The sequence below is a fragment of the Chrysemys picta genome, chromosome 2 (assembly GCF_011386835.1).
Source record: "Chrysemys picta bellii isolate R12L10 chromosome 2, ASM1138683v2, whole genome shotgun sequence".
NCBI classification, from domain to species: Eukaryota; Metazoa; Chordata; order Testudines; family Emydidae; genus Chrysemys; species Chrysemys picta.
Window position 1 is genome coordinate 227075052 of NC_088792.1, and position 27221 is coordinate 227102272.

A 27221-nucleotide genomic window follows, 5' to 3' on the forward strand; every position below is an offset into this window, starting at 1 on the left:
CTCATTAAATACATAAATCATTTGGCTGGAAATGTGAAAAAAGCTCTTTGCTGTTGCTTCTGCTGTCTTTAAGTTTGTAAATATGCACATCTAGACAAGCTTGGAATACAACTTTCTAGGTCTCTGCTTGTTTCTCTCTAAATTTGGAATTTCACTTTTTTTTGGGACAGGAACAGTCTTCTCTTCCTTTGGCCATTGCCCCAGTGGGGTTCACCTAGTCCCAACTAGGCAGGTTAAGTAATGCAAATAATCAGCTCCAGAAATCCATATCTTCAATTATTGAGAAGCTGAGACAACCGTGGACTAGGTTTCTTTATTTTTTTGTAAGATCGAAAGCTCTGAGTATTAGGGTTGAATAAAAACAAAAACCTTGACTTTATTTACAATATTTGCAACTTCACTTGCAAATTAGTGGGAGGATTTTAAGATTTGTGCAGTCGTCCTGACAAATGATCTTCCCTTAAGGAAAGGATTCCTACGTTTACGGGTGCACGTATACATATGTACCAATACCCATGCAAAAAGACACATTAACTCCAATGTTAGGATGGGCAACCTTGGTAAGTTAAAATCAGAACTAACTTTAACCCAAAACTTGAGCCTTTTGAAGTTTAACTATTTAACCCTACTTACATTTTCACTGATTAGAGGCACATCTGTCCTTTCTGGTTTTGGTTGAAATTCCACAGGGAGCCCAGCAGGGGTTTTTACTGACTTGGCAAAAAAAAAAAAGCAAGGTGTTGGGGAATCGCCTGTGAAAAGTATTTACAAAGTGTTCTTGATTCTCAAAGACTGAATTCCCATCCTCATTCAATTTAACTATTGATATGATGGAGATAGGCAGAAGTGGTTGAGAGCATTAGATTAATTACATTTACTTCTTACTGAGATGCTCTCGTTCCAGGAATGAGAAGTCAGTCTGTGGCTGGGTATTAGTGGAGGAGGGAAGAAATGGTGGTTTGAGATTATATTGTTTAAATAAATGGCCATCAGCTAGGCGGCAGTTGAAGTTCTACAAAGCACTTCTTCAGCTCAGAGGTAGCTGGGGAAACTCTGGCACTTTCTCTATGGACTGGTTAATATTGTCTGCTCTTGGTGTCCCTTCACTGGTACTGTTCATGCGGCATTCACTGAGACAAATGTCTCCCTTTCATCTCGTGGGCACTTCTGCTGTCCTCAAGCTCACTCTACCTTTCTCCTGCAATTATACTCAAACGCAACAGTCTTTTAATTCCAACATTCTGTTCTTCCATTAGTGACACCAACTGAAACATTCTGCCTGGTGTTCATATAGCAGAAGATTACTTGAGGTTCACCCTCCCTGTGAAGGGCAGGGAGAAGAGCGTAGGTAATTACTGGGATTGGGTAATTAGTCCAGCTTCAAATTAACAGGTTTGGGCCCCTTTATTTCAAGTTATTTCCCTCTGTCCCCAACACTCTCCAGTTGACTGCATCTAACTTTTTCAAAGGTTCATAGATTGCAAGGCTAGAAGGGACCATTCAGATCATCTAGTCTGACCTCCTGTATAACACTGGCCATAGAACTTCCCCAAAATAATTTCTAGAGCAGATTTTAGAAAAACATCCAATCTTGATTTAACTATGGTCAGTGATAGAGAATCCAACACAACCTGTGGTAAATTGTTCCATTGGTTAATTTTGGAGGGCCACTGCTATGTGAGGAAGCAGCATGGTACTTTCTTCATTGCCCATTAGAGTAAAACTGTTCAGGATAAGTATCCATTTTATGCTTCAGCTGCTGGAGCAGAAGAAGAATCACTACATACAAGCGCATTCTTAGTCTGCAAGTTTCTCCATTAGAGTAGCTGTTAAAATGCAGCAGATTGGATGGAAAAGTGGGGATTCTCACAAGCCTAGCACTGTATTTAAATCTTTGGGTAATTTTTCCAAAACTCCAACCAGACAAATTATGAAATAACATTATAGAAAGTACACTTCTACCCCGATATAACGCGACCTGATACAACAGGGGGAGGGGAGGGATAGCTCAGTGGTTTGAGCATTGGCCTGCTAAACCCAGGGTTGTGAGTTCAATCCTTGAGGGGGCCACTTAGGGATCTGGGGCAAAATCAGTACTTGGTCCTGCTAGTGAAGGCAGGAGGCTGGACTCGATGACCTTTCAGGGTCCCTTCCAGTTCTATGAGATAGGTATATCTCCATATATTTATTTATTTTTTATTTAAACACTGGTTCGCATATAGCAGGGTAACCCCGGGGCTCCGGCAACGGGGCTCAGGTGGCGCTTTAAAGGGCCCGGGGCTCCAGCTGCTGCAGGAAGCCCCGCGCCCTTTAAATCACCACTGGAGCCCTGCTGCTCCTACTCCCGGGGCTCTGGCAGCGGGGCTCGGGCGGCGCTTTAAAGGGCCCGGGGCTCTGGCTGCTGTGGGGAGCCCAGGGCTTTTTAAATCACTGCCGGAGCCCAGCCGCTGCTACCCTGGGGCTGCGACAGCAGGGCTCAGCCGGCAATTTAAAGGGCCTGGGCTCCCCAAATCACCGTTGGAGCCCTGCCGCCCCTACCCCGATATAACGGGGTTTCAACTATAACATGGTTGGGATTTTTGGCTCCCGAGGGTTATGAGGTGTAGTACAAAAGGCTGCCATTCACCACTGAGCTGTGCCCTTTATACTTCCTGCTGCTGAACCCAGGGTTAGTCTTAATCAAGGCCTGGTCAGGTGGTGGTCTTCTCTCACCCACTGGCAGTGGAAGAGAGCAAGGCTGATTCTTGTGTGGTGGTGTTTTTTTTTTTTTTGGGGGGGGGGGGGGGGAGGGGGGGGGATGAGGATGGCTGTTGCTGAAAATAGTAGGGCAGCCCTAACTATCCACAGTATATTGTGATGTCTTTTTTAAAACTATGCACAACTATTATTTTTCTTTTCAAAACTGGCATCTCAAACATGTGACAAAATTGCATCCACAATACACCTCTACCCCGATATAACATGATCCGCTATAACACTAATTCGGCTATAACGCGGTAAAGCAGTGCTCCGGGCGGCCGGCGCTGCACACTCCGGTGGATCAAAGCAAGTTTGATATAACGCGGTTTCACCTATAAGGTGATAAGATATTTTTGGCTCACGAGGATAGCGTTGTATTGAGGTAGAGGTGTATATTGACACTTAAAAACATGCACAACTGGTATTTGCTTTTTTTTAGCATTGAAAAACTATATGCTAGCTACTCCTTTATACTTTTGTTTCCAGTTGGCAATAAATGTGTAAACAGACTTCTGCATCCCCTTTAATCCTTCTGTAAAATATTATGGAGTTAATGAAATCTGTATGGGGTCACCATTCATAACCATGTTTAAAGGGAAAAAGGGCTTGCTCTCCCCCCCCCATTTTTTTTGCAGAGTTACTATGCAAAAATGCATCTATTTTGCACTTCATAATATAAAAACCTACTCTTTGACAACTACATGAAACTATCTGCTCATGTTGCTGCTTTCTTACTCAATGTTACTTCACGGTATAAATTGTGACTTATTGGAGGATATAGCTATATTATCCAAGGGGAAAGGTGAGAGGGGGGCAATTTAGACACTAGGAAAAGAAGAGAGAGAAAAGGGGTCTGTTCCCTCTCTTCCTAATCTGTTGCAGATAGGAGCAAGGGGATGTTTGAATTTTAGTGCAGGTTAGCTAGATTCAAATTGAATTTGAAATTGAAATTGCCTTCATATTGGTGCCGGAGGTTCCATAGGAGAAACATAGTATGCCTCCCTTTCCAACTAGCTGGAAGGGTGAAATATACTATTTCCCATTTAGATGCTGCCCTGGGGGACCCAGTTTTTCAAAATACTTTGGAAAAGTCTATATAAAGATGAGATTTTTCACTCAGTATATATTTGGTCCCTCGTCCACCTACATACTGCAAGTCACTTGGAACTTGACCTCTCCATATATGCATTCGAATTTGATAATTAATTCTATCTGTTTCCACTGTGATGTTGGCTTTAATTTTTCTTAGTGTTTCTTTTTTTAATTTATTCAGTTTTTGCAAGTTGAGGTGGTCTTTAGAGTCAGCTAACTTTCAGGAACAATGGTATAGATCTGAGCTCATAGTGATTTTAACGTCAGTGACGTTAAAATGGTAGCTGCCACTTTGATTATTACTAGTGCAATAGTCAATTTTTTTCTTATTTTTGGCTGCGGTGGGTAGCAAGCTAAATTTTTAAATTATGTAATATTTGTTACAGCAGTGCCCAAAGGCCCCAGTAAGGGTCAGAGCCTTGTTGTACAAGATGCTGTACAAACACTGAAATACATAGCTTAGTATGTAAGATAAGCCTGCCTGGTATGAAAAGCAATAAACCTGAAACAAGTTTATGGATGAATAAAGATCAATATTCTCTACATTTATGTATTTTATTCCCAGACTACTTGTCCATGTAGAACATTGCTGTAGTTGCTTAATACTTGTAGTCGGCATGACCCAGAGTTAGTATCATGTATAAGTGTTACAATGTAAAATGTTTGTTCCCAAACATAGGAACAATAATGTAGCTGCTCAGTTTTCTTGATTGTTACCAAGCCTTCAATCTGTTTTTTTCAGTGTTCATATTTCTGTATGTCTGGTCAAAAGTTAGTTTCACTTCTTTTTCAGATAAGATGTTCTGTGTAGAAGAGACTAAGATTCTTCTGTTTAAGGCAAATTGCTTCTTCGTTGCTCTTGGATATTTAATATATGATCCCTAGAATGGTATACATGATATGCCAATTGTACCATACCAGGCAGAACCTTATAAATGGTGACTTTGGAGGCTAATGGATTAACAAAATGGTCAAACTTAATTTTTCCATACACTTGTACATCTCATGGAAGAGGGTGAAGACTGAGAAATTGAACGGTATATAGGCAAATAGTAGTATCACTATACATCTTAAAATATTATTTTAGTGATGGTCAGAGTTAATCTTTGCTAATGTGGTCTCTTCCTTTAATAATAATAATAATAATTAATAATAAAAAAAAAAAGTTGGACTCATATAGACTTTAAAGCCAGAAAGGACCATTGTGATCATCTACACTGACTTCCTGTATGGTTTCTTTGGTAGGATCTCTGAGTAATCTCTCACAATAATAAAAAAATAATATATGGAGATAGGTATATCTCATAGAACTGGAAGGGATCCTGAAAGGTCATCAAGTCCAGCCCCCTGCCTTCACTAGCAGGACCAAGTATTGATTTTGCCCCAGATCCCTAAGTGGGCCTCTCAAGGATTGAGCTCACAACCCTGGGTTTAGCAGGCCAATGCTCAAACCATTGAGCTATCCCTCCCCACTCATGATAGCTTACTCAACTCAGATTTTTACTAGGAACATAATTGCTACAATGGATCAGACTAATGCTCTTTCTAATGTATAATTTTGGTATAAACATTCAAAGACTGTAAAGTTATTGTACCTTTTGCCATAATTTGCTTTTATTTAAAGAAAAAATTTCAAAGCACAAAAATATAACTAATGGTAAAAAAAGGGGGGAAGCAATGTCTATCTTTCAGTTAAAAAAAAAATTAGCGATGAGTAACTTCATTATATGTACACAAATGAAGTCACCATATAATGTGATTTGTGAACCTGTCCATCTCGTTTCCCATTTGTTCTCACCCTCCCGTGAATCACAAAATAAGATCTAGTCACCCTGTCTCTCAGAATCTGCCATATCTATGTGCTCAGTCATGTCTGTTAAATGGGACTACCTTTGCATCTATAGCCTGCTGTTTTGATGTGTCTTGTTCTCATTTAGTGGCTGATCCACAGGGGGAGCAGCTTTCTGCTGCCTGCTATTGTAGTTGGTTATTAGTGCAGAGCTCTGTGCTGATATATTGAAGATCACGATTCAGATCCAGGTGATTATTGAGGGAGTAGAGTTGCATATATAGAATTGGTAGGGTATTTTAAAAGAAACTAGTAAATTAGTTACACAGTCTACTTTATTAGGATTGCAAATTCAGGCACTACAAAGTTTAAAAAATGTTCACACAATCTTAACTGTCTCCTCATGCATGTGCATGTTATAGTCTTTTATTACATGATGACATGTCTTTTCAACAGGTTCTGTGCCTAATGCTGAGGGAATGAGGCAGCTATTCAATATTTATTCTCAATATTCAGTCTATAGCCCCATCTTTTCTTCATACCATCAAAACCTTGCACCAAAAATGGACTTCATTGGCTATATATTTCATACAGTGGTAGAGCCAGATTCAGGACTTCGAACCTCCTCACTCCGAACCCTCTGTTCTTTCCTCCAAACCAGACTGTTCTGTGCCAGATTCACAGCTGTCATTGACTTCAGTTGCAGTTACAAGTGCTCAGTATTGTGAAAATCAGGCTGAAGTTGGGCATCAAGAAATGAACATGGCCATGAAAATTAGTGGGTTTGAAAACTTGGTGTTTGCCCAAGAAATAGTGGCATAGTTGGGAATAGAACCTGTTCTCCTAAGTGGCATTCAGCTGCCTAACTACAAGTTCATCCTTTTTCTATGAAATCCCCTCATTCTCTCTCTCTTAACTTCTACAGCAAGTTGGGGGTATGGGTCCTACAGACAACAGCCTCATTCACTACACAATCCTGTTTCATTCAATGAGCATTACCTGTCCTGTGCTCTGAATGAGAAGGGGATCCTGTATAGAGAGAGAAGTATATGATCATGTAAGTAAAGACTCTAGCATACATCCACGCAAAAGGGCTAAATTAAGATTGCACAGGCAACCTTCATTCTGACACTTCCTAACTTTTGAGTGACTGAATTTACAAAGTTCAGATTCTTTTTAATGACTTTTTTGTATTTAAAATATGGTTCTGTTCTAAAAATCTAGAAATAGTAAGATTAAGGCTACCTGCACAGCTTGAGCTTTGCCTCCTTGTGCATATGCACTGACAGTTTTCAGTTATGTAGTCACATATCTCTATTTTTCTGGACGCTTGGCTCATCAGTGTACAAGCTGAGCAGAGCTCTGGTAGTGGAGCAGCTTTTTGATACCTATTTTGTGTCTTGGATTCAATATGAATCCTATACTTAATAGTCTGCACACTAGGCAAGTCCCCATCCTGAATGAGGCAGGGGTTCTGTGGGAAAGTAATGGTATGTTAGGCACTGTATTGTAGTGCAGTGATTCCCAACTAGTGTGCCGTGTCATGTTGGTGTGCCATCAGGCCCAAACAGGTGTGCCACAGGATTTTTTTTTTTGAAAAACTACATGAGAACACACAACTCCTTCCCTTGTATGTTAATTTAGTGTCAGTCAGATTGCATTCTGTACTCTTGTTGCCCAGGAGAAGGCCCCTTTCAAATATTATGCCTGTGTCACATTCCATTGAATCCTGCAGAGTGGGGGCAGGCAAGGGGGAACGAAGGGGGGAAGCCACCTTCTGATTGGCCGTCAGCCTCACTGCCCTGCCTTCTCCAGGGGCAGAGCAACCAATCAGAGCTTAGTCTACCTCTCCTACTCCCTCCCCTCCTGAGAGCAACAGGTTGGTTCCTTCGCCCCTCCCCCTGCCTCCTTCAGCCATTGGGTTGGGGAAAGAGCCCCCAAGCCTGGAAGGGGAGTGGAGACCCTGCTGCAGCCCCCCAGCATTGGGAAGGAGGAAGAACCCCAGGAGGAGGTGAGGTGGGGGCAGGGATGCTGGAACAATTTATATAATAGGGGTGCTGAATGTCATTGAATCAAATTGTAAGCCCTGTATATGATGGAAACCACTTCAGTACCCCTTGCATCTCTAGTTCCGGCACCTATGGGTGGGGGAGTTGGGGGTCAGAACTGGTGGGGGAGCTGGGTAGGTATGGGGGCATAATTGGTGTGAGATAAGGGGCTGGGTGTCACTTTCTCCACTGAGCATGCTTTTGTCCAGAGTTCTTATATTTAGCTTTAATGTTTAGTTTCCACTGTTGAAAATGTTAGTTCTGGCACAAAAGACAGATCACGATCTAACAGCCACCATGGTTGTTTTGACTTTAACGCTACTAGCCTCATTCTGGATTAGCTCATGAATATTCATGAGTTTATTTGGAGACAATATGGTGTGCCTCAAAATAATTAAAGGTCTCAAGATGTGCTATGGCAGAGTAAAGGTTGGGAGCCACTGTTGTAGTGCATTATGCTTTTGGGATATAGGTTAACATTGTTAGAGCTAAGGATACTGTCACAATTTTGGACTTGAGGGCTCCACTATGCATCTTGGGTTTTTTTTTTTAAAACATAAGGAATTTCCAAGGTTAATGAAAAACATTCATTGTGTACAACTATGTGCTAGACAGTAGTAGAACACTTGACAGTGTGTACGCAGTCAGACAAAAGGCTCCCGAGGAATGAACTGAGGATCTTTCAGAGCCTTACTTTTTTTCATGTGCACGCTCACGTGAATATATGTAAAGAGGCAAGGCTCCTTTAGAATGTCTGTTCAGTGGAAGCTTCCACTGTATATGTATGCTGTTTCAATTCAATGTTGACAGTTTGTTAGAACTAACATAACATACCTGTATGCAAAGTATACTTTTTTAAATTCTTAACGCTGTCAAATAAATGCCAATAGGGACACCTATGACCTAGCCTAGAGCTTATGTCTTAGCCAAATTGAAAGTGTCTACCACTTTCCTTAGGAAAAATTAGAGCTAGCTTTTTAAAAACAAACAAACAAACAAAAAACCAACTCCATACTTAACAGCCATGTGCCTAGTAGCTAAACTGACTGTTGCAAAATCAAGGGTGGATAATACAGTAAAACTGGTTAACTTGGTAAGTGTACATGGAGATAGGTGTTACCATCTTTGACTTATAACTCTCAGAAAATACATGTTGTCTACTGGAAAACTTGAATCTTTAGTGGTTAAATTTTACCTCTGTTCTGTAGTAGATATCTAATAGCCTTTTGTACACTGAGTTTATTATGCCTTAGGGTTTGGACTCACAACAGAATTTGCCAAAACCTCTACAAATATTTTGTTTAGTTTCAAGGTTTACTTTTTATTTTTTAAAAAAACAACCAAACCCTGTCAATTTAATTGTAATTACTTTCTATGAATAATCGTATTCTTAAACTTGAGCCATTCAGTGGGTCTACAATATATGACTAGAGGTAAAAGTCTGTTTCAAATGCTAGGATTCCATGGCTGCTTATCCTTGAATATAACCTACCAATTTACACAGGTTGAATTTGTTTATACTGTACTAACACAGAGATGAAATTAAGCAATGTTAGTAGTGAGCTGCAAAGCAAAAATGCAGGAAGAGTTGACCAGAGACTGGTTTGTTCTCACAGCCTAGATAAGAGACATTGACAATATTAAAAAAAATATTTTTGCCCCTCTGATATTTCTTGATACAGTGTCCTTCAGTGGATAGTGCACTGGACTTGGGAAAAAATGATATATTTTAGACAAAGAAAATGCAGTAGATCTAAACTACTTAGATTTCATTAAGGCATTTGATACAGTTTCACATGGGAAATTATTAGTTAAATTGGAGAAGATGGGGATTAATATGAGAATTGAAAAGTGGATAAAGAACTGGTTAAAGGGGAGACTACAACAGGTCGTACTGAAAGGTGAATTGTCAAGTTGAAGGGCGGTTACTAGTGGACTTCTTCAGGGATTGTCTTGGGACCAATCTTATTTAACATTTTTATAAATAACCTTGGCACAGGAGTGTGCTAATAAAATTTGTGGATAATAGGGTTGGAAGGTATTGCCAATATGGAGGACTGGAATATCATACAAGATGACCTGGACAACCTTGAAAACTGGAATAGTAGAAATGGGATGACATTTAATAGTGTAAAATGCAAGTCATGCACTTAGGGACTAATAGAAAAAAAAATTATTGTAAGCTGTGGATTTATTATTTGGAAGAGGAGAAAGACCTGGGTATATTGGTTGATCACAGGATGACTATGAACTGCCAGTGTGATGTGGCCATAAAAAAGGGCTAATGCAATCCTAGGATGCTTCAGGAGATGTGTTTTCCAGGACAGATTAGGAAATGTTAGTGTCATCATATAAGGCATTGGTGAGACCTCATCTGGAATACTGTGTGCAGTTTTGGTCTCCCATGTTTAAGAAAGATGAATTCAAACAGGAATAAGTATAGAGAAGGGCTATTAGGATGATCCAAGGAATGGAAAACCTATCTTGTGAGAGGAGACTTAGAGCCTGGCATGTTTAGCCTACCAAAAGAAGGCTGAGGGGAGAGATGATTGCTCTCTATAAATACTAGGGAGGGAGAGAAGTTATTTAAGTTAAATGCCAGTGTGGACACAAGAACAAATTATATAAACTGGCCATCCACAAGGTTAGGCTTGAAATTAAATGAAGGTTTCTAGCCATCAGAGGAGTGAAGTTCTGGAACAGCCTTCCATGGGGACCAGTGGGGGAAAAAACCCAACTGGCTTCAAGACTGAGCTTGATAAACATGACATCTGAATTATAATGATAAATCTGAAACTATGCTGGCTATTTGAAAGTTATAGGTTATGAAAATAAACAGAATTAACCCACTTCATATTTTCAGCTGAAATATTGAAAGTCTACTTCCGTTATATTGCAGTACTTGATAATACTAATCCTTTAAGAGTAGGGATTTATTTTAGTCAGGACATCAGTCCTTCCAAACTATTTCAACTCCTAATATTTCTAAATGGATACACGTTAAATTTGCTGATTTTTATTTGCTGTAAAATGTAGGAATTGATGACTTCCTCCTGCTTGTATTTGCAGTACAGGATGGATGCAAGCACTTTCTTTGAAATGCTTGTGTACATAGTATGCTATTGCTTAAAACATTCTTTGCTAAGTTATCAGGGAAATAGCCTTTGTGCTGACTTTTTTGCATTCAGTAAGTTACTAAGTGGATGATATCAAAAGATTTACAGTGAAGTCCACAGCACTTTCAAGGCAAAAGTGTAGTAGTCTCTTCAGACATAGCTTTACACCCTCTTGACTAATAATGAGGGTAGAATGTAATTAGAAATTGTCCCTGTCTTTATTGAGTACTAAAGAAAACCACGGCTCAAAGGTTAATTCAAATAATAATTAATATTGGCTTCTGTCAGTACAGGGTAATGGTGAAATCTTTTGTCTGACGATTTTGACTGTAAAAGTGGATGGGTGCATGGTAGATAGGGACTCCAGTTTAGGATACTCTGTAGGATAAACTGAACATAATCAGCACCTAAGTTTGATAAAATATAATTTAAAGGTCACTTGTACATGTTTATAATTAATATAGCAATCCACAATTAAAATTGTCCATATCATATCTGAGAATAAAGAGAGATTCAGTAGTAGCTTATTTGCTGAAGTGGAGATCTGAGCTATGAGTGATACTGGATTCTGGTAGGTAATTTTCTTTTGTTAGTGACTGAGTGATAATACAGTGTTGGGAATGGATCCCCTACAGAATTTATAAAACCTCTTATCCCCCATCTTAGTGTTGGTATCTTGTCACTGAGTTAGTGTAATTGAAAACAACAGAACAGAGACTACTGGACAGCCAGCATTGTTGAAGGGAATATAGATTGTCTACGGGAGGTTACTGCTCTCAAAGACCCTTGTGGAGCTGTCGCTGTTGGGTGGCCAGTGCTGCAGAAGATTTTGGAACCATTCATTAGGCAGCTAATACTGAAAAAAGTTGCTTAGCAATTTGATTATTCAATGTTTTTAACTTTATTCATTACTCTTACATCACTGTGGTATGTTATATGGAATGCTGTAATATGGGAACATCAGAGGGAATTGGTATAACTACTATAGTTAACTTATGATTTTTGTAGGAATAGCATTTCATAAAGCTTTGTAATATTAATGTTATGTCATAAACACTTTGAGGTCATTGCAGATTGACTTCATCTTCTGATGTGATACTGCAAATAGAACAAGACTTCTTCAGAAGTCCATAAGAACTTCATGCTTTCTAAAGCACAGCTTCAGCTTTCCCATGTTAGTTTTGTGTGCATTCTAGCTAATCTGACTTGCTCTTCAGAATCATTTAGCGAGGGACATGAAAATTATTTAAATGTGAAGGAATTAGTGAAAACTTAATTTTAAATTGTTTGTCTTTTTTCTGTCTGGCACTTTCACCAAAACCCACTCACTTGGCCCATCATAGTCTGTATTCACAATGGATAGTGCTGTGTTCTCTTCAGAACATTGTCCAGTACAGCCCAACATTAAGGAGAAATTTTTCTCTGAAGGTGAGAAGCTGAGTGAGATCCATAATTGTCTCGTATTCTTTCAATTCTAGAGAGTCGAACACAGAGCATAAACTTTAGAATATGAAGTCACCTCTCTGTATGATTGGGTATTATAAGCTAGTCATCAAGATATTGATACTCCTATGTGTCCTCATATCATCTGACAGTAGTGACAACCCATGTTACTCTCTAGTTGCAGACAGCCTAAAAAGAACTGGTTGTAACTTAATGGTGGTGGTTCATCTGAAACCTCAGATTCCTGTGTCTCTTCCACATCTTTTTAAGTCCATACACATCTTAAAGGTTGAAGGCCTAAAAATGGTCTCCAAAAAGAATCAAGGGTAGGGGCTGCTAATGGAAGGTTTGAAGGTCCTTGGGCAAATCAAAACTGTTGCTTTGCAGAGCCTGATGAAGGCGACCTCTCGGAGGCTGCAGATAGCCTTTTAATTGGCTATAAATGAGTTCTTTGATTAGTATTAGTTTCTAGTCCCACTGAAGTTCTATGTTTGGGGAGGTGAAGGGGAACTGGCAGACTTGGCACTCCTATAACAGAAGACGGGAATGCCTCTTCCTAAGTGAAAACTAACTTCTCCAAAGACCTCACTGTTGACCTGCTCACCTTTTAGCTTTTGAGAGTTCTTTTCTCCAAGTTGAATCTGTCTGTCTCTTCAAATAAAAGGTTTGTTGCCTTTACTTAAGGCAGTTTTCTAGCTGTGAAGGTTACCATGTCTGGTATTTTAGGAGACTCTTAAGGAAGATCAGGAGATAGCAAAGTACTCATTAACAGACTTAAACTCTCAACTCACCTCTGAAATGTGCCTGTGCAAGTCAGGAAATATATCTGCAAGAATAACTGTAACTTGCCATTGGCAGAGTGAGAGATACTGAGAAATATGCCTTTTTCCTGAACCGGTCCAGATGTTTGTCTGTCCGTGGAAAATAATGGCGTAGACAACCCTTTGAAGTTGCAGCGTGGACTGGAACTCAGGCTCTGAAGCCTAGGAAGAGGGGTAGGCTTGAGACCCCAAGCTGCAGCCCAAGTCCCAAATGTTATGGGAGGTCATACTTTCCCTTCTGTGTCCATTTCTTAAGCAGCCAGGACTCATGGGATTCAAGGTTCTTAAAATCTGGGCCATAACCTTAAACTGGACTCCACTCAGCAGGGAGGCACAGGAGAGATTAGTCCAGATGGATTCCTTCTAGAACACATGCAAAAGCCTTAAAAAAGACTGAGGAAGCCACTTCCAAAGTCCAGTTGGTAAAGGTCTGGATGTGTCAATTCACAGGAGGCCCTGCCAGCTTCAGGACCTTTAAGATTTTAGGCCCAGATTCTGTACCAGTGAAGGATCAAACCAGAAACCTAGTTTCTTTGGGATCCCTCATAGCTAAGCTGCGAGTTTGTCACAGAGGTCATGGATTCTGTGACTTTCCATGACCTCCGTGACTTCTGCAGTAGCTGATGCGCCCGAGGCAGCCCCTGCACCAGGTGCACCGGCCGCTGCTGGGGCAGTCTCGAGCCACCATGTCCCTGTGCCCCACCCAGCAGCGGAGTTTGGTGTGGGAGGGGACCGGGGGGGGGGTGAGGCGGGCTCTGGGCAGCAATTACTGGGGGGCTCCCCCGAAGTGGCGATATCTCCCTTGCTCAGCTGCTAGGTGTGGCCAGGCAGCTCTGCGGGCTGTCTCTGCCCAGAGCACTGGCTTTGCAGCTCCCATATGCCAGGAGCTGCCAATGGGAGCTGTGGGGGCAGTGCCTGCAAGTGGAGGCAGTGCGCAGAACTGCCTGGCCATGCCTCCGCCTAGCAGCTGAGCTAGGGGGATATCGTGGCTTCAGATAAGTGCCGCCTGGAACCCGCCTCATCCCATCCTGTGCCCCAATCCCTTACCGCCTCCCACACCCAAACTCTGCTGCTGCTGGGGGTGGGGAAGCCATGGAGCCATGTAGGGAGCCTGCCGGCACCTCCAACCCTCTCCCCCAGCACTAGTGGGGGTCCCGGGCCATGTGCTGCAGGCTGCTCTCCCCCCCTCCTCCAGGAGCTGAGCTGCCCTCTCCCAGTACCTGTGGGGCCTCAGGCAGGCCTTCTGTTCCCCTCTTCCTCCCCCTGCCCCCCCAAATTTTATTCACTGATATTTTTAGTAGAAGTCATGGACAGGTCATGGGCTGTGAATTTTTGTTTACTGCCAGTGACCTGTCCCTGACTTTTACTACAAATTCCCGTGACTAAAATGTAGCCTTACTCATAGCTAATACTTTCTCTTTGGTATCTGCATTCTGAGCCTGTAAAGGGACAACCAGCTCAACTTGCAGAAAAGGGATCAAAGATGTCAGATATGGATACCAATGTTCCCTCTAATTTTTTCCATCCATGTGCGGAATTAATTTTAAGTATGGAGGTGATGTGTGGCGGGGGGGGAGGGGGGGTTGAAGTGTGGGAGGGGGCTCAGGGCTGGGGCAAAGGGTTGGGGTAGGGTGCCAACCCTCCCAGATCCTGGCTTGATCTCCTAGAGGCTACTGAAGCCAAACCAGGAGTTTTTAGGCCCCTAAAAGTCTGGCAGAACTAACGCAGGCTCCCTACCTGCCCTGGTTCCACACCACTCCTGGAAGCAGCGACATGTCCAGTGGTGAGGGGGGTCTCTGTGCACTGCCCAAGTGCAGACTCTGCATCTCCCATTGGCCGGGAACAAGGAACTGTGGCTAATGGGAGCTGCGGGGGTGGTGCTTGCAGGCAGGGGCAGCGCACAGAGACGCCTGGCCATCCATGAGCCTAGGAGATGCTGCCTGGCATGCTGCTGCTTCTGGGAGCCACCCAAGGTAAACACCACCTGGCTGGAGCCTGCACCTTGAACCCCCTCCCGTCCCTCACCCTCCTGCCCACAGCCCTGAACCCCCTGCCCTGGGCTCAGCCTGGAGCCCACACTCATTCCTCACCCCAGCCCGGTGACAGTGAGTGAGGGTGGGGGAGAGCAAGCGATGGAGGGAGAGGTGCTGAAGTGAGTGGGGACGTGCCCTTGGGGAAGGGTCGGGGTGGGGCAGAGGTGTTTGGGTTTGTGCGATTAGACAGTTGGCAACCCTTGTGTGTGTGTGTGTGTGTTGGGGGGCATTAGGGCTCTGAGGTGGGGCTGGGATGAATGGTTTAGGGTGTGGGATGGGTCTCAGGGCTGAGCAGAGGATTGGGAAGCGGAGGGCAGGGGGTGAGGGCTGTGGCTGAGGTTGTGGGCTCTGGGGTGGGACTGGGGGGTGAGGGGTTTGGGGTGCAGACTGCCCTGAGGCTGTGGTGGGGAGAGAGGACTCCCCCCACCCCTCCCACCACCGGCCAGAGCAGCCTGGGGGCTGGGGAAGAGGCGCTTCTCTCTTGGCCACAGCAACCTTGCATGCCCCCAAGCTCCCTGCGCACCCCTATTCCCCACCTCACCCTACACCTCTCTCCTCTCCAGGCCCCTGTCGCTTTGCGCCTGCGGAGCTCTCCTCATCAGGTGCAGCTGCGCAGTTGCGCACCTTAGAACACAGCTGGATACTTACAGATCTTGAATCTGGGTGCATCATTTCTTCCTAATGGATCCATTTCTGACTGGCAGATTCATCTGACCTGGGCCATCTCCTGAAGAAGAGAGTAGCTTGTGTCCTGGAGACTTTTGAGTCTGAGGTTCTTATCACCCCGTCAGACATTCTTTACCTAAACACTTCAAACTCTGGAGGAGTTGGTCCTAAATGGTCATTCATGTAGGGTTTAACAAATATTCTTCTTTCTCTAATTTTATACATAACATCTCCCATAATGGATTATTCCTAGTAGATAAATCCTAAAAGCAAACTTTAACTAAACTATAAACTGTGCTACGCTATAAGTAAACAAGCTTTAGCAGAAAAAGCTAAAAATTTTCCATATCTAACTAAACACACACAAGGGGAGAGTTAAGTGTTGACAGACTGGCACAAAAAAGAACAGAGGCACAAGTGGAAGCTTTAGCACTAGTTCTAGGCCATGTTGTTATCCTTTTGGATTATTACTTTGAAAAGGTTTCACAGCTCATACTATAGAGTATTTGGCTCCTACAGAGGAGAGCTTCAGAGGTAGCAACATGAAAGATAGATTTAAAGGGCGGGAGAGGAGGGGGGGGGTAGAAATCTTCCTCTGAGAGATTTGAAAGATTATTTCAATAGAGTGAAAATTCCTGTGTAAAAAAACAAACAAACAAAAAATGACTTTCTAGTAGTGGGACCTAACCATTTTCAGATTATATTTTGTTTGAAAATGTCACAAGCTAAACTTAAATGAAAATGTTATTTTAAGATGACTGAGTAATCTGACATGAACTGCAGTATAATATAATGTATAACTTAAAAAAAATTAACTCCAATTCTGTGTATTTCTCTAGTTCTAAACTTATTTTTCTTCAAGCCTTTGCTGGGATTTACAGGTAGCATATTAGTGCTGTTCTACACTTAAATTTTACTTGTGTAACTGGCGTCAATTGTTATTTTTTAAAAAACTGATAGTTCTACCACTATGAAGGCATTTTATACCAGTATAGTTACTTTAGTTTGGCAAGCGGAATGAAGTTTTACTAGTATAAACATTTTCACTGGTATAACTGTGTCAGTGTGATGGGGATTTTGCTGCTTAACTATATATTGTATAGTTTAAGTGGCAAAAATTTCTAGTGTAGGCAAGCCCATAGAAATCCCATACTTGTGCCCCAACCCTTTGGAATTATTCAGAGAGATTCTTCCAGAGAGCCACACCTGTTCTGTTGCTTAAACAGCAGTAGTGTGAAACTGATGTGAGCCTTCGTTTTACTCTTCCTTCACTAGCATTCACTTTTACAGTGGCATGTGGAGGATCAGCACAGAGGAGTACAAAGGCCGTCTGTTTGGTCAGCTCAAATCACTATGGATGTGATAAAGGGGACTCATTACCATGGCAACTCTCAGACAGAAAGGAATTTGTTCTGCCGTGTCTAGAAAATAGTCTGGTAAGGGCCAGTTCTAGGAACAAAGCAGCTTCCAGGGAGTGAGAGATATTTGAAAAAGTTGTACTTGCGGTAAACTGCCTTAAAACAAAGTTTAAAAATGAACTAATTCTGTCCCAAAGGAATCTTAATCTGAGTATAGTTACATGTGTATGGGGCAGGAGGAAGGAGTTTCTTTCCAACTGCAGAGAGGGAGGTATGGTGTGGTCAGGGAAGTTCAGCTGAGAAAGCTTCCTTTTTTTTTTTTTTTTTTTTGGCTTGAGTATAGCTGGCTTTCTTGATGCATTTCCATGCCCACTGGGCAAGCAGCTAGTGATAAACTTTAATGGAGATGAAGTATCATTCACTTAAGGACAGATTGGGCATGGCATTGGACAGTAACCACTGAGGGGAGTGGTCTCTGAGCACCCTGAGCTAGCTGTTCTTGGGATGGGACCTTTTCTCATCAAGAGAGTCAAGAAATGTATGCTTAAGTTCTTGAATACAAGTGACATGTTCTTTATTTTCCCAGTAAGGCAGATATGCTTCATCTATAACAGGGGTCAGCAACCTCTGGCACGCGGCTCGCCAGGGTAAGCACCCTGGCGGGCCGGGCCAGTTTTATTTACCTGCTGATGCGGCAGGTTCAGCTGATCGCGGCCCCCACTGGCGCGGTTCACTGTCCCGGGCCAATGGGGGCGGCGAGAAGCTGCGGCCAGCACATTGCTCGCCCGCGCCGCTTCTCGCCGCCCCCATTGGCCCGGGACGGCGAACCGCGGCCACTGGGGGCTGCGATCGGCTGAACCTACCGCATCAGCAGGTAAATAAAGCTGGCCCAGCCTGCCAGGGTACTTACCCTGGCGAGCCGCATGCCGAACATTGCCGACCCCAGATCTATAGTATACTGAAGTAAACCCTAAAATATGTGAATATTCTTAACTGAAGTTGTGCTTAGCATTGTTGTAGGTAGCACTTCATGTCTGCAAGCTAGGAATAATTTGGTGGAAATGTCCTAAATTGCCATAATTCGGGTTGGAAGGCTTTAATGTTCCTGTATTGACAAAGTTTGGAGCCTGCACGTAGCCCATTAAATAATACATGTTTCCGTCATGTATGGATCCAAAATGCAAAGTATAATGTACTACTTTCCAAATTAAAGATTGATGGCTTACCTGTCTGTATCTAGAATATCTTGAGGAGAGGTTGGAGACAGACAGCAGAATGTCAGCACATTGTTTGGGCATGGAAATAAGCACAATAGCAAATTAAATAGTGAACACAAACTATCACTAAGACTTTATACTATGCCATCAATGTTAGAAATCAGCAAATGTAAGAAATTGTAACAGCATATCCTACTATTACTGGAAACAATCAGATTTCAAAGTCTGTTAGTATACGTAGATGGTATGTCAGGTAAGTAATTGTGCATATGCTAGGGTGTTGGGTGCTATCAAGGTGATACTAGTATATCACCATTTGGAGGCTGCCGCTTTACACATGAATCAGCTGTAGTTCTGTTCTGCTCCTCTATTCGTGGAGATTTTTCTGGGAGATGCCCTTCCTTTTATCAGCTGTCTCGTGCTTGGGATGCAGTGAACTTGTCTAGCTCTTTCTAGGTTTAACTTCTATTCCTGGGGCTTTTTTACTTTTATTAAAGAACAAATCTGTTTAAGTATAAATAACTCTGCTGTTTATAACCTCAGTCCCCTTCTCTAGTTTTGGGACTACTTAAAACTACTTTCCAGACTGCTCCAGAAAAGAAACCTTTCTTATTCCCATATAGCTGTTTATTCCCACTAGAATGAAGCCTCACTGCCCACATGCTCCTCCAGTGAGATAAGTTGAGGGGAAGGAAGTTGATGGTAGTTACTAGGCGTGACTCAGTACAGTTACTCTATTTACTGTGTGTGTATTGTGACACTGGCATCAAACTTTCTGTAACAGTACTGCATCATTTTTCTCTGCTTTATTTTACTTTCATAAGCTTTTCTTTCTTTTAGTCTCTCTTCTGTCCAGTTTTACTAAAATATCCTTTCCATTCTCTTCAAAGCATTCTTGATTCGTCCTCTTCACATTCTTATTTTTTCACCTGTCCTGTCCTTGCCCTTCTACATTTCTTGTGTCCCTCTGGCACTATCATTTTATTTCCCCTCTCTATCAACTCTCTCCTCTCTGGTAAGCCTCTGTCTCTACTTATTCACTCATTGTTTTTCTCTTTCAAATTCACCTCCCCATTATATTTCCTCAGTTGCAGCTTCCTCTCTTTCTCCCCATTCTATTGTACTCCTCTTTCCTGAAGTCACAGTTCTCTAGGTATCCTTCACTAGGAGGGGAAGGGATGTCATTAACTGTTTTTTGCCATTGGGCTCTGCCTAGGTCCATCTTTCCAATGTCTCACAGAAGAGAGTTGTGGGCTGGGAAAGGAGGAGTTGGCTAGATGATTCTGGGCAGGTGCTATTGCTCCTCATACCGATGGAGGGCTGAGAGGCCCTAAACCACCCAGCCATATACCTGTTCCTCCCACTTCCGGAGCCTGATGAGTCCTCAGGTCAGCATGCAGCAAACTAGGGTGTCTGTGTGCAGAAAATGTTGCAGTTTTTTCTCTCTAAAAATTTAGAGAGGAGGGGGAGATGCAACTTCTCTTTACTGTAAAACTCTGTGTTCTCCTTCTCTCTTCAGCTGTTCTTTGTTTTCCAGCTGTCACAGAACCCTCTGTTATGACTGCTGCCTAATCCCACTAGCTAAACAGAATTTTTAAAGGACCAGACAATAACCCGGATTACTAGAGCATCGTAAAAATTTCAGAGAGAATTAATTACACACTCTTATCTCTTCCCCACCCACAAACCTTGGCCGCGGGGGAAATAAAACATGAACTTTATTCACAAAGTGTATGTCTGCTGTTACCTTGTCCATAACCTGCAGCTGTGTTTACAGGCAAATGCTATTGTTTTCTTTAAAGCAATAAAACTTGTATTCAGGGCCTTCTTTACCGTGCAGCATAGTAGACCCAAATTATATGGCAAAGCCTCTCATATAAGCTACACCTGAGTTCATTGGTGAACTGGGAATTAAGTGGCAGTGTTAACTGATTAAGAAAGGATTTAGTAACTTGCAGCAAAGAGCAGGGGCAAGCAGTTACAGAAAAGGCTGAACTCTTGTTTTGTGAGGAGCAGTGAGCAACTTGCAAGAAGCAGTGCACAGTTGAGGAAGGCAGTACCATGGTTTGTTGCTTCTAAACCATAAGAGAGTGAAGCTTTTTGACTGGCTTAGGGGTTTCTTTTGGCAGCCACTGCCTGTTTCTACTTTGACACTAAGGGCTTGTCTACACTTACATTTTATAGCGATCTAACTTGCTGGCTCGGGGGGAGGGGGGGTGAAAAATCACCCTCTTCTCCCCCCCCCCGTGTGCTTTAAAGTGCTAGTGTAGACAGGCTCCGAGTGTTTATGGAAGTGGATTACAAGGAGTGCTGGGAGAGCTCTCTCCCAGCGCTCGTGCGTGACCACACTCACACTTCAAAGCGCTGCCGTGGGAGCGTTTCCGCAGCAGCGCTTTGAAGTTTCCAGTGTAGACACCCTAATTCAGTTCCTTTTTGTCTTACACCCCTGCCAGGTTCCCAAAACTGTACTTAGCCACACCTCCTCTCCTAGGGATTGTTAATGGCAGATTGACAAAACGTAAATGATGTGGTCACTTGTGCAGTTTTATAACCACGTTATATATGAATCCTACTTGTAATGTTAAAATGCAATACTCTTCACCATTCTGCTAATATTTTTAAACTAACCCATGAGACTCTCTTAAAAGGACACCAACTTAAATTTGATTTATCTGACAACTTTGTGATTACTGTAACTGAAAAGTAAGCACACTTTTTCTGCTTTTTTCAGTTTACTTTGGGCATTGATATCTCTTTCCGTAGTCCGTTTCACTCAACTCAGTATTCTTGGAACGACACATGCAAACATCAACAGGGGGAGTAGAAGAATCCTTGCAAATCTATTTGCAAGAAACTGTTAAATTCAGAAGCTGGATTTTTTTTTTAAATTGGCAATGCAAAAGTTGTTATAATGTCTCTAACTTAGAATCAAAAAGTAATGTGTGTTTCTCTTTAACTACAATATGTAGCTTCCTACTTTTCAAACTCTTTAAAAGGAACAAGAAAAAAAATGAACTTTTCCATGAAAACTGTGAAAATGTAAATAATGGGTCCAATGTTTGCTGTCCTTGTAAAATGTCATGTAAAATTACCAAATTTACAAATAAAATGAGTTGTTTTGTTGTAAATGTCAGCACTGCAAACCGAGTCTGGGATCTGAACATCAAGCTGTTTTCTTTCTATCTCTTGGGATCATCATTAGTAATGGATTCTGAAGTACAAATTCTGCACTCAGTCACACCTAGGTAACCATACTGATTTTAGTTGGGTTATCCAGGTGACTAATTGCCTTCAGTGGGGCTGCCCAGGTGAAAGGGAGAGCAGAATCAGATGCAGCATCTTGAACTTGGTTAATAATTCAGTTGATTCCTAAACCAGAAAAGAATCTAGCTCTCTCTGCAATGGTAACAGGTGTGAAAAGCAGAAGAAAAACTGGAACTAAAATGACACAGAATACACACAACAGAATGGTTGAGCAACAGTGTCCTTTTTATATTACTTTTCTGACTGCACTCAGTCATTTTTTCCCCAGTCTGCATCAGCTGAGCAAAATTGCCATTGTCTATGTTGAATTATCATTGGCACAGTCACTTGCCAGTCAGTTTGACCTAGAAAGCAAGAGTCTCTTCACTCATTGCATCTGCACACTCTTAAAGGGCCAATTATACCATTTCCTAGAAGAATAAGTACATTTACTTAGGCAGTATCAAATTTATTTTATTTTTTTTAAATATATACATACTAAGGGAACAGAAGATATGTATCTCAAAGATTCTGGAGATAATTAACATTTTCAAATTTAATTATAAGAAGTTAGTGTCTCCATTAGCATGGTGCTATGGCATCCAGTTTTTAATTTCTGTGGGTAAAATTTTTATGGTCTTACTCATGGGGTTTTTCAGTCCTTTTATTAACGCTGCTAGATATTTATATTTACACCCATATTTATGATGGTTTTTTGGTAAGCCTACTTTAGGAGATTGGGGGGGAGGGGCGGTTGGTTAACAATGGGACACGATGACCTAAATTTTCTAAAGTGACTGATTTTGGAGGCCCAACTTGAAATCCCTTAAAGGGGACTAATTGTCAGTGCAGAGCACTTGGCCTCCTGAAAAATAGGGCTCCTTTAAAATGTCTCAGATTGGGGGCCCCCCCAAATGCCTAGTTAATTTTGAAAATATGGCCCTCTCTGTGCAAATTTCAAATTGCTAGCTATAACCCTACCATTAAGTTCTAATGAAGAAACACAGGTTTATTAGCACAGATGCATTTCATCTGTTAGCCAGGCTAATAAATCTGTTTCCTCATAACTGGTGGTCCTTTCTGGCCTTAAACTCTGAGTAACTCTCAGAAAAGGAAAGCAATGCTTGACAATTCCAGATCACAAAACCTGGTTTGCCAATGCAATTGCTTGCTTAATTTTTGATGGAGTTACTGTGATTGCACGTGTCAGAGGGCAGGTAGACCCCTAAAGGTTGAACTGTACATGCAAATACCTGAATTATGCATGTAGTTTGAGGAATTCCCATTTTGTGTGCACAACTGTGCTTCTGATGGTTTAAGAAATCAGAGCTCAACTAAATCATGTGAAGAGTTCCTGGACTTGTACAGAAAACACACAACCATTTTACAGATCAGTTTTATTGGGATTACCTAGCAGTGCAGAGATTTAAGGACCGGCTAGTTGTACGATGGTTGTTTACAGTACCCCTCCAAGGAGGCCTGTGCAGATAGCCACATCTTGAATGGAGTGCTATTTAACGAAGAAATACAGAGAGCATGTCAGCATTCTTGCTAGAGCCAAATTCAATTCACATAATAAATTTAATAGAGCATTAGTTTTTTCTTGGTGGAGCAATGCTGGTTTTATTACTGTTGTGTTAGAGTAGCGCCTAGAAGCTCTGATCATGAGCTTGTTTGCTGGATGCTCTATAGAGATGGAGTAAAAAGATCATCTCAGCCTCAAGGAGCTTGTGCTATAGAGTTAGCTCTCCAGTAAATATAGAGATGCCATACTTCTTGTACACTGTAGGTACTGTCTTTGGTTTCCTGGGACACACTTCCTCATGTAGCAGAGAAACAGAAGCCCAGAACATGGCAGTTGTAGGCTGTAGCTATACATAGTAGTAGGTTCATTGTTGTACATAGCTCTGTTCATAATAAAGGGTTTATCTTGCTGCTGGTCTCTGGTCATCATAAAAATACTACATGGTACCAGGAGTGGGGGGCACAGTGTGCTGGAAGACCCTGTGAGAGGAGGAGGATTGCGGTGGCTGCTGCAGAGCCTGTGCAACTCCAAGTAACTCCCACAAACCCTGAGAATCAGGGGAAATGCTAAATATGCCTGGAAAGATTTCAAATAGTGATTTGAGCTGTATGAGAGACATGGAGGCAAATAAACTGGAAGATGAGCAAAAGATTGCTCTTAAGTGGCAGGCACAGAAGCCCTGGATGTATACAGTGCATTCCATACACATGGTGATGGGGGAGAGAGGAAAGTTTTGCAGAAATAACAAAAATGGTTAAGGATCATTGTGACCTATGAAAAATGTTACTTATCAGAAAGAGGTGTTCAGTGGACAATACTGAATGAAGGGGAAACGGGAGTTTATCACAGACTTAAAACTAAAAAGTCAGTCCTGTGATTGTGGAATATTAAGACTCATTAAAGACCAGATTGACCTATGGTGTAACAATAAAAAGTCAGTGAATAGTTTCTACAGGGAATGAATCAGACACTAGAAGTGGTACTATATAATGTATGCTATGAAGCAGAAAAAATAAATAGCCTAGAAAAAGGTGCAGAGCACACATGTGCTAAATGAACAAGAGAACATTCACCAAAATGAAGTAGGCCAAGGACAGAAACATGGGAAGTAAGAAACAATACCAGCAATGTAGCAACCAACATGAGTATAGGAAATACCTTGCATACAGGCCAATAAATAGAAATGGTAATAAACCCACCCATTATGCTAGAGGAAGCAGGAAAGTGCATTAAGTGCAGAATGGAATTCCTCAGGTGAAGAAGAGCTCCTTCTTAACCACCACAACAAAAAAGTGCCATTGGTGCACATTTTAATTAACTCAAAAGATTGGTTAATTAAAATGTGCACCAATGGCACTTGTGGGACATGAGACAGTGAGGCAAGTAAACATAGTAACATAAACTGAAAGAGAGAAATAAGGAACACAATTAGAAGAGTGAAAAGTCTGTGGAAAAACTATAATGGAGGAACAATTCTAGTGTTGGGAGAGTGCACATTGACACTTGAATACAAAGGGAAATGATAAAACACGAGTTAATGGCGGTCAAAAAGGCAAGCCACCACACTTATCGATACACACATGAGGTACTTGGACTTGTTAAGAAGATGTATACCACAGAGAGACAACATGGAACCAGATATGAAGCAGTAATAGCATCATATGAAGGTGTATTTACAGGAAATGGGTGACTCCCACTAGCATATAAGATATGGTTAAGAGAAGTTGAAGAACTTGTGGTACATCCTACATGAAAAGTTTTTTTTTAAGGCTTGTGGAAGATGCTAGAATAAGAGCTGCGAAACATCAAGTGGTATTCAGAGTACAGAAGAACCAACAGGTTGGCTTCATTCTTGAGTAATTTTAGAAAGAAAAAAGGAGGGGGATTACAGCTGTTTATAGAGCTGAACAAAAATATGAGAAGAGAAACTTCCACTTCACCCCAAGAAGTCAATTGTCTTATGTGGGAGGAGTCAGATTCTTCAACAAATTAGATGCATCAGCTGGATAGTTGTAGGTCCGATTGGACACTGAGATCTGCACTTTCAACACACTATTTGGCAGATATCACTTCCCAAGTCTACTTTTCAGAATATGTTTGGCTCCAGAAGTAGTTCACCTGACAATTAGTCAGATGCTAGAGGGTCTAGCAGGCGTGAAAATGTACACTGCTGACATAATTTTGGGCAGCATTGCCATTGAACATCAGGCATAACTGAGGAGAGTTCTGGAAACTGAGGCCTAATATTCTTAAACTGAATAAAGTCAAATGTCCATTTCAAATGACATATTTGAGAGGGAGACTGACCTTCAAGGGAATCTTTCTCAATGAATCAAAGATTCAAGGAATACTGAACATGCTGAGACCTAAAGGGAGTTGAAAGGCTGCTAGACGTATTGAATTCTCAAATTCATACTGAACTCTCGCACGACGCATCTTAAGACATCACCACCACAGGTCACTGAATGGGCATGGATGCTGGAGCATGAAAAAGTTTAGTAAGTTAAAACACCGGCTACAGTGATAGTTCGACTCATTGAAAGATATCAAACTCTCCACAGAGGACTGGGAACAGTACCGCACAGTGTCCTGGAACTGAATTGTTGCCAATCTCAGATGCATTGAAGGCTACAGCAGCTACAGAGGTGATGTATGCACAAACTGATAAATAGACACTAGGTCTGGACTATGGTTGTGTGGAATTTCATGTCTTTCTCTGGTCATAGCTTCAGAGCAGAAACGGATCACAAACAGAACGTAGAGAATTGCCCCCCAACGGCACAGCAACTACTTTTGGAAAATACAGAAGTACGGTGTGACCCTGGAGTTCCTTCCTGCCTGCCACTTATGAATGGCAGACATAGGCGCCATGCGACACTACACATTCCGATGATCTGAAACAAGCCATAAACATACTTTTGTTCACATGTATCTCCAGGCATATGAGAGAAATTGAAGACAAATCGCTAAAAATGAAATTCTGCAAGCAGGTAAAAGTAGGGTGACCAGAGGGAGGCTCCGCGGAAGTAGTGACATGTCTCTCCCTCAACTCCTAGCTCTGCGTGCCGTCCCTGTCCCAAGTGCTGGCTCCACAGTTCCCACTGGCCAGGAACCGCAGTGCCTGGGGGCAGAGGCAGAACATGGAGCTAAGAGGGAGGGACATGTCACTGCCTCCCAAGGTAAGCACTGCCCAGAGCCCTAACCACATCCCGCGCCCCAACTCTCAGCCCCCTCCCACATGCACTGAAACTCTTGCTGCTGCTGAGGTTGGTGGTGGCCCGAGACTGCCCCAACAATGGCTGGTGCGGCTGGCCCAGGGGTCGCTTGAGCAGAAGTCCCGGAAAAATCACAGAATCAGTTATCTAAATAATAAATAAATAAAATAAATATATGGAGATATACCCATCTCATAGAACTGGAAGGGACCCTGAAAGGTCGAGTCCAGCCCCCTGCCTTCACTAGCAGGACCAAGTACCCAGATCCCTAAGTGGCCCCCTCAAGGATTGAACTCACAACCCTGGCTATCCCTCCTCCCTATCTCTGTGACAAACTTGCAGCCATAGTAAGTAATAACTGACAATGTACCACAGTTGAAGAACTGAGAGTTCCAGGAATTTGCTAAAATGTACGATTTTCTTCATGAGACCACTATATATCCTTAAGTCAATGGATTAGCTGAATGTGGAGTATACTTAGTGAAGAACGTGATCAAAAAAGCAATGGATGCAGGAGAAGATACATATTTAGCACAACTCAACTATAGAGCTACAATGTTGCAATGTAGGAAAATCACCTGCTGAACTAATCTACAACAGACATATAAATATCCAGATATGGGACAAAAACAAAAGATGTCTAAAGTCTGTGATTGTATTTTCCCAATAGTTTCCTTACTATCCGACATAGTATTACAATAAGAGCAAGACCTATTCCACAGGTCAAAAAACTAAGACTCAATGAGAATTTGGCAAGATTGGGCACTGGCCAGTCAAAGCTACAGTAATTAGAATTACCTTACACTCACTTGCTGACCACAGATGAAGGCAAAATCTCAAAAAGGAATTGTAAGCATCTGCTCAAGATACCAGACAATTTGGCATATACAATTGAAGTGAGAGCAGACATGCAAGT

General features: G+C 42.1%; 1 protein-coding gene across 8 annotated transcripts in view; it reads left to right on the forward strand.

Annotated features, from left to right (window-relative positions):
- Positions 1–27221, forward strand: part of CHD7 (chromodomain helicase DNA binding protein 7) — a 180990-nt gene that overhangs the window by 19844 nt on the left and 133925 nt on the right. Inside the window, exon 1 of one of the 8 annotated variants that reach the window (XM_065585617.1) lies at positions 6546–6677. The exons of the other annotated variants lie outside the window; for them this stretch is intronic. The gene's annotated coding sequence lies outside the window, so the exon portion shown is untranslated. Of the gene's footprint in view, positions 1–6545; positions 6678–27221 lie in introns of those variants that run through there. 8 annotated transcript variants of the gene reach the window in all.